The 7,500-nt window shown below is 46.7% G+C and overlaps 9 non-coding genes across 9 annotated transcripts in view; 4 read left to right on the forward strand and 5 right to left on the reverse strand.

Moving 5' to 3' along the window:
- Positions 1-924: 924 nt before the first annotated feature.
- Positions 925-998, reverse strand: TRNAN-GUU (transfer RNA asparagine (anticodon GUU)). The gene has a single exon. It is a non-coding gene; the product is annotated as a tRNA-Asn (tRNA).
- A 986-nt stretch (positions 999-1,984) lies between these two features.
- Positions 1,985-2,056, forward strand: TRNAG-UCC (transfer RNA glycine (anticodon UCC)). Its single transcript has one exon. It is a non-coding gene; the product is annotated as a tRNA-Gly (tRNA).
- Positions 2,057-2,553: 497 nt separating this feature from the next.
- TRNAN-GUU (transfer RNA asparagine (anticodon GUU)) lies at positions 2,554-2,627 on the reverse strand. The gene has a single exon. It is a non-coding gene; the product is annotated as a tRNA-Asn (tRNA).
- A 982-nt stretch (positions 2,628-3,609) lies between these two features.
- Positions 3,610-3,681, forward strand: TRNAG-UCC (transfer RNA glycine (anticodon UCC)). Its single transcript has one exon. It is a non-coding gene; the product is annotated as a tRNA-Gly (tRNA).
- A 497-nt stretch (positions 3,682-4,178) lies between these two features.
- On the reverse strand, positions 4,179-4,252 carry TRNAN-GUU (transfer RNA asparagine (anticodon GUU)). Its single transcript has one exon. It is a non-coding gene; the product is annotated as a tRNA-Asn (tRNA).
- Positions 4,253-5,247: 995 nt separating this feature from the next.
- TRNAG-UCC (transfer RNA glycine (anticodon UCC)) lies at positions 5,248-5,319 on the forward strand. The gene has a single exon. It is a non-coding gene; the product is annotated as a tRNA-Gly (tRNA).
- Positions 5,320-5,816: 497 nt separating this feature from the next.
- On the reverse strand, positions 5,817-5,890 carry TRNAN-GUU (transfer RNA asparagine (anticodon GUU)). Its single transcript has one exon. It is a non-coding gene; the product is annotated as a tRNA-Asn (tRNA).
- A 993-nt stretch (positions 5,891-6,883) lies between these two features.
- On the forward strand, positions 6,884-6,955 carry TRNAG-UCC (transfer RNA glycine (anticodon UCC)). Its single transcript has one exon. It is a non-coding gene; the product is annotated as a tRNA-Gly (tRNA).
- A 497-nt stretch (positions 6,956-7,452) lies between these two features.
- Positions 7,453-7,500, reverse strand: part of TRNAN-GUU (transfer RNA asparagine (anticodon GUU)) — a 74-nt gene continuing 26 nt past the window's right edge. The window contains exon 1 of the tRNA in view: positions 7,453-7,500. This exon is cut by the window's right edge and continues 26 nt beyond it. This is a non-coding gene — a tRNA (tRNA-Asn).

A 7,500-nucleotide genomic window follows, 5' to 3' on the forward strand; every position in this document is an offset into this window, starting at 1 on the left:
AACAGAGAAGCTTCCCCATATTGGAGCATTGGATTTGGTCAAGTCTTAAGCCAATGTGTTGTAGGGCACAAGTAAGCTTTGGGTTAGCAGGAATGGTTGCATGGCCACCTAGCTTTTCATCCTTCCCACCCTTGCCCTGGAATCTTCCAGACTTCAAATTGCTGTCCTTTGCTGTGTGTGTTGCACCAGCATCATCCAGGGGGGCACATGATCTTTCTGAAGTCTTGAATTGAAGTCTGTAAGCAGTATCACCATGTGTCCCACTGCTTACATCTAGCAAAGTAGGCAAATAAGCAAGCTCATTTTTCTCTTGGGTATATTGCAATGGTACATGCTAGGCGAGTTTCAGCATGTAGCGTTGGTGGTATAGTGGTGAGCATAGCTGCCTTCCAAGCAGTTGACCCAGGTTCGATTCCCGGCCAATGCATGTGAGCTTGCTTTTGGCACCCTACAATTCCATGGAAGACAAGACCAAGACAAGATCTCTGAACAGTTAGGACATCCTGCACCTGCTCAGTCTCTGGAGAGGTTCCATTCCGGTGCAGCAGACTCTACGCCAGCTTAAAGTTCTTTCTAAATGGTCAACACTTAATGCAGACACTCTATAATGTTCTAAACAAATAGCTAGCAAGGCACTAAAGCGAGCCTGTCCTTGGGTGGGCTTGAACTGCCTTTCTTTGGCTTGACAGCCGTCGCCAGGCTTTGGGTTCGATCCCCGGCTAATACTTTACTGCTGCTTCTGGGGTACAGAAAACTTCATTTGGTCACAGACACTGCCAGGGATGTCTGTTGTATCACTAAGACATGAACTTGATGCTGCTCACCCTTTTCATGAACGTGAATGAGATTCCAACGTGTCTCAAATGAATCTACATGGCTATCTGGGGTTCTCTTCGGACAACTGTTGAACACAAAAGGAAAGGCCGTCCCTGGGTGGGCTTGAACCACCAACCTTTCGGTTAACAGCCGAACGCGCTAACCGATTGCGCCACAGAGACTGTGCCTGCAGTTGTTGCTAAATGATTTTATGGGGATGTATGTGTGTCTTGTGGAGTGAGGAAGTAAGTCTGCTCCAAGAAGTTTAACGCCACTTTTTCCCACAATGAAGCATTCACTGTATGGCAGCAGAGTGGCGCAGCGGAAGCGTGCTGGGCCCATAACCCAGAGGTCGATGGATCGAAACCATCCTCTGCTAGGTGTACGTTGGTTTTTATACCTTGCTTACCATATGGGCCAATTGTCGGCCATAGCCCCTTAAGAGAAAGTGTCATTAGGGCCTTGCTGTAACATAGATAGTAGTGTAACTATTTCAACTAATGTACCCTTCTTAAACTTGAAGGTTGAATACAAACAGAAGCAGAGTGGCACAGCGGAAGCGTGCTGGGCCCATAACCCAGAGGTCGATGGATCGAAACCATCCTCTGCTAGGCATGAATTCATTTTTGCACCTTGCTTTATCGCATGGGCAAAACGGTTTCCATTGCCCTGTAAGAGAAAGTGTAATAAGGGCCCTGCTGTAACGTACATATTAGGGTAGCTAAGACTACTCCTGGGCCGTTCTTGCAGTTGAAGAGATGGGTGAACTGTGACACCGCACTTAAAAAAAAAAAAAAAAAAAAAAAAACAGCAAACAGAGAAGCTTCCCCATATTGGAGCATTGGATTTGGTCAAGTCTTAAGCCAATGTGTTGTAGGGCACAAGTAAGCTTTGGGTTAGCAGGAATGGTTGCATGGCCACCTAGCTTTTCATCCTTCCCACCCTTGCCCTGGAATCTTCCAGACTTCAAATTGCTGTCCTTTGCTGTGTGTGTTGCACCAGCATCATCCAGGGGGGCACATGATCTTTCTGAAGTCTTGAATTGAAGTCTGTAAGCAGTATCACCATGTGTCCCACTGCTTACATCTAGCAAAGTAGGCAAATAAGCAAGCTCATTTTTCTCTTGGGTATATTGCAATGGTACATGCTAGGCGAGTTTCAGCATGTAGCGTTGGTGGTATAGTGGTGAGCATAGCTGCCTTCCAAGCAGTTGACCCGGGTTAGATTCCCGGCCAACGCATGTGAGCTTGCTTTTGGCACCCTACAATTCCATGGAAGACAAGACCAAGACAAGATCTCTGAACAGTTAGGACATCCTGCACCTGCTCAGTCTCTGGAGAGGTTCCATTCCGGTGCAGCAGACTCTACGCCAGCTTAAAGTTCTTTCTAAATGGTCAACACTTAATGCAGACACTCTATAATGTTCTAAACAAATAGCTAGCAAGGCACTAAAGCGAGCCTGTCCTTGGGTGGGCTTGAACTGCCTTTCTTTGGCTTGACAGCCGTCGCCAGGCTTTGGGTTCGATCCCCGGCTAATACTTTACTGCTGCTTCTGGGGTACAGAAAACTTCATTTGGTCACAGACACTGCCAGGGATGTCTGTTGTATCACTAAGACATGAACTTGATGCTGCTCACCCTTTTCATGAACGTGAATGAGATTCCAACGTGTCTCAAATGAATCTACATGGCTATCTGGGGTTCTCTTCGGACAACTGTTGAACACAAAAGGAAAAGCCGTCCCTGGGTGGGCTTGAACCACCAACATTTCGGTTAACAGCCGAACGCGCTAACCGATTGCGCCACAGAGACTGTGCCTGCAGTTGTTGCTAAATGATTTTATGGGGATGTATGTGTGTCTTGTGGAGTGAGGAAGTAAGTCTGCTCCAAGAAGTTTAACGCCACTTTTTCCCACAATGAAGCATTCACTGTATGGCAGCAGAGTGGTGCAGCGGAAGCGTGCTGGGCCCATAACCCAGAGGTCGATGGATCGAAACCATCCTCTGCTAGGTGTACGTTGGTTTTTATACCTTGCTTACCATATGGGCCAATTGTCGGCCATAGCCCCTTAAGAGAAAGTGTCATTAGGGCCTTGCTGTAACATAGATAGTAGTGTAACTATTTCAACTAATGTACCCTTCTTAAACTTGAAGGTTGAATACAAACAGAAGCAGAGTGGCGCAGCGGAAGCGTGCTGGGCCCATAACCCAGAGGTCAATGGATCGAAACCATCCTCTGCTAGGCATGAATTCATTTTTGCACCTTGCTTTATCGCATGGGCAAAACGGTTTCCATTGCCCTGTAAGAGAAAGTGTAATAAGGGCCCTGCTGTAACGTACATATTAGGGTAGCTAAGACTACTCCTGGGCCGTTCTTGTAGTTGAAGAGATGGGTGAACTGTGACACCGCACTTAAAAAAAAAAAAAAAAAAAAACAGCAAACAGAGAAGCTTCCCCATATTGGAGCATTGGATTTGGTCAAGTCTTAAGCCAATGTGTTGTAGGGCACAAGTAAGCTTTGGGTTAGCAGGAATGGTTGCATGGCCACCTAGCTTTTCATCCTTCCCACCCTTGCCCTGGAATCTTCCAGACTTCAAATTGCTGTCCTTTGCTGTGTGTGTTGCACCAGCATCATCCAGGGGGGCACATGATCTTTCTGAAGTCTTGAATTGAAGTCTGTAAGCAGTATCACCATGTGTCCCACTGCTTACATCTAGCAAAGTAGGCAAATAAGCAAGCTCATTTTTCTCTTGGGTATATTGCAATGGTACATGCTAGGCGAGTTTCAGCATGTAGCGTTGGTGGTATAGTGGTGAGCATAGCTGCCTTCCAAGCAGTTGACCCGGGTTCGATTCCCGGCCAACGCATGTGAGCTTGCTTTTGGCACCCTACAATTCCATGGAAGACAAGACCAAGACAAGATCTCTGAACAGTTAGGACATCCTGCACCTGCTCAGTCTCTGGAGAGGTTCCATTCCGGTGCAGCAGACTCTACGCCAGCTTAAAGTTCTTTCTAAATGGTCAACACTTAATGCAGACACTCTATAATGTTCTAAACAAATAGCTAGCAAGGCACTAAAGCGAGCCTGTCCTTGGGTGGGCTTGAACTGCCTTTCTTTGGCTTGACAGCCGTCGCCAGGCTTTGGGTTCGATCCCCGGCTAATACTTTACTGCTGCTTCTGGGGTACAGAAAACTTCATTTGGTCACAGACACTGCCAGGGATGTCTGTTGTATCACTAAGACATGAACTTGATGCTGCTCACCCTTTTCATGAACGTGAATGAGATTCCAACGTGTCTCAAATGAATCTACATGGCTATCTGGGGTTCTCTTCGGACAACTGTTGAACACAAAAGGAAAAGCCGTCCCTGGGTGGGCTTGAACCACCAACCTTTCGGTTAACAGCCGAACGCGCTAACCGATTGCGCCACAGAGACTGTGCCTGCAGTTGTTGCTAAATGATTTTATGGGGATGTATGTGTGTCTTGTGGAGTGAGGAAGTAAGTCTGCTCCAAGAAGTTTAACGCCACTTTTTCCCACAATGAAGCATTCACTGTATAGCAGCAGAGTGGTGCAGCGGAAGCGTGCTGGGCCCATAACCCAGAGGTCGATGGATCGAAACCATCCTCTGCTAGGTGTACGTTGGTTTTTATACCTTGCTTACCATATGGGCCAATTGTCGGCCATAGCCCCTTAAGAGAAAGTGTCATTAGGGCCTTGCTGTAACATAGATAGTAGTGTAACTATTTCAACTAATGTACCCTTCTTAAACTTGAAGGTTGAATACAAACAGAAGCAGAGTGGCGCAGCGGAAGCGTGCTGGGCCCATAACCCAGAGGTCAATGGATCGAAACCATCCTCTGCTAGGCATGAATTCATTTTTGCACCTTGCTTTATCGCATGGGCAAAACGGTTTCCATTGCCCTGTAAGAGAAAGTGTAATAAGGGCCCTGCTGTAACGTACATATTAGGGTAGCTAAGACTACTCCTGGGCCGTTCTTGTAGTTGAAGAGATGGGTGAACTGTGACACCGCACTTAAAAAAAAAAAAAAAAAAAAAAAAAAAAAAAAAACAGCAAACAGAGAAGCTTCCCCATATTGGAGCATTGGATTTGGTCAAGTCTTAAGCCAATGTGTTGTAGGGCACAAGTAAGCTTTGGGTTAGCAGGAATGGTTGCATGGCCACCTAGCTTTTCATCCTTCCCACCCTTGCCCTGGAATCTTCCAGACTTCAAATTGCTGTCCTTTGCTGTGTGTGTTGCACCAGCATCATCCAGGGGGGCACATGATCTTTCTGAAGTCTTGAATTGAAGTCTGTAAGCAGTATCACCATGTGTCCCACTGCTTACATCTAGCAAAGTAGGCAAATAAGCAAGCTCATTTTTCTCTTGGGTATATTGCAATGGTACATGCTAGGCGAGTTTCAGCATGTAGCGTTGGTGGTATAGTGGTGAGCATAGCTGCCTTCCAAGCAGTTGACCCGGGTTCGATTCCCGGCCAACGCATGTGAGCGTGCTTTTGGCACCCTACAATTCCATGGAAGACAAGACCAAGACAAGATCTCTGAACAGTTAGGACATCCTGCACCTGCTCAGTCTCTGGAGAGGTTCCATTCCGGTGCAGCAGACTCTACGCCAGCTTAAAGTTCTTTCTAAATGGTCAACACTTAATGCAGACACTCTATAATGTTCTAAACAAATAGCTAGCAAGGCACTAAAGCGAGCCTGTCCTTGGGTGGGCTTGAACTGCCTTTCTTTGGCTTGACAGCCGTCGCCAGGCTTTGGGTTCGATCCCCGGCTAATACTTTACTGCTGCTTCTGGGGTACAGAAAACTTCATTTGGTCACAGACACTGCCAGGGATGTCTGTTGTATCACTAAGACATGAACTTGATGCTGCTCACCCTTTTCATGAACGTGAATGAGATTCCAACGTGTCTCAAATGAATCTACATGGCTATCTGGGGTTCTCTTCGGACAACTGTTGAACACAAAAGGAAAGGCCGTCCCTGGGTGGGCTTGAACCACCAACCTTTCGGTTAACAGCCGAACGCGCTAACCGATTGCGCCACAGAGACTGTGCCTGCAGTTGTTGCTAAATGATTTTATGGGGATGTATGTGTGTCTTGTGGAGTGAGGAAGTAAGTCTGCTCCAAGAAGTTTAACGCCACTTTTTCCCACAATGAAGCATTCACTGTATGGCAGCAGAGTGGTGCAGCGGAAGCGTGCTGGGCCCATAACCCAGAGGTCGATGGATCGAAACCATCCTCTGCTAGGTGTACGTTGGTTTTTATACCTTGCTTACCATATGGGCCAATTGTCGGCCATAGCCCCTTAAGAGAAAGTGTCATTAGGGCCTTGCTGTAACATAGATAGTAGTGTAACTATTTCAACTAATGTACCCTTCTTAAACTTGAAGGTTGAATACAAACAGAAGCAGAGTGGCGCAGCGGAAGCGTGCTGGGCCCATAACCCAGAGGTCAATGGATCGAAACCATCCTCTGCTAGGCATGAATTCATTTTTGCACCTTGCTTTATCGCATGGGCAAAACGGTTTCCATTGCCCTGTAAGAGAAAGTGTAATAAGGGCCCTGCTGTAACGTACATATTAGGGTAGCTAAGACTACTCCTGGGCCGTTCTTGTAGTTGAAGAGATGGGTGAACTGTGACACCGCACTTAAAAAAAAAAAAAAAAAAAAAAAAAAAAAAAACAGCAAACAGAGAAGCTTCCCCATATTGGAGCATTGGATTTGGTCAAGTCTTAAGCCAATGTGTTGTAGGGCACAAGTAAGCTTTGGGTTAGCAGGAATGGTTGCATGGCCACCTAGCTTTTCATCCTTCCCACCCTTGCCCTGGAATCTTCCAGATTTCAAATTGCTGTCCTTTGCTGTGTGTGTTGCACCAGCATCATCCAGGGGGGCACATGATCTTTCTGAAGTCTTGAATTGAAGTCTGTAAGCAGTATCACCATGTGTCCCACTGCTTACATCTAGCAAAGTAGGCAAATAAGCAAGCTCATTTTTCTCTTGGGTATATTGCAATGGTACATGCTAGGCGAGTTTTAGCATGTAGCGTTGGTGGTATAGTGGTGAGCATAGCTGCCTTCCAAGCAGTTGACCCGGGTTCGATTCCCGGCCAACGCATGTGAGCTTGCTTTTGGCACCCTACAATTCCATGGAAGACAAGACCAAGACAAGATCTCTGAACAGTTAGGACATCCTGCACCTGCTCAGTCTCTGGAGAGGTTCCATTCCGGTGCAGCAGACTCTACGCCAGCTTAAAGTTCTTTCTAAATGGTCAACACTTAATGCAGACACTCTATAATGTTCTAAACAAATAGCTAGCAAGGCACTAAAGCGAGCCTGTCCTTGGGTGGGCTTGAACTGCCTTTCTTTGGCTTGACAGCCGTCGCCAGGCTTTGGGTTCGATCCCCGGCTAATACTTTACTGCTGCTTCTGGGGTACAGAAAACTTCATTTGGTCACAGACACTGCCAGGGATGTCTGTTGTATCACTAAGACATGAACTTGATGCTGCTCACCCTTTTCATGAACGTGAATGAGATTCCAACGTGTCTCAAATGAATCTACATGGCTATCTGGGGTTCTCTTCGGACAACTGTTGAACACAAAAGGAAAGGCCGTCCCTGGGTGGGCTTGAACCACCAACCTTTCGGTTAACAGCCGAAC

This window comes from Hyperolius riggenbachi, chromosome 4, assembly GCF_040937935.1.
Source record: "Hyperolius riggenbachi isolate aHypRig1 chromosome 4, aHypRig1.pri, whole genome shotgun sequence".
Taxonomy (NCBI): Eukaryota; Metazoa; Chordata; class Amphibia; order Anura; family Hyperoliidae; genus Hyperolius; species Hyperolius riggenbachi.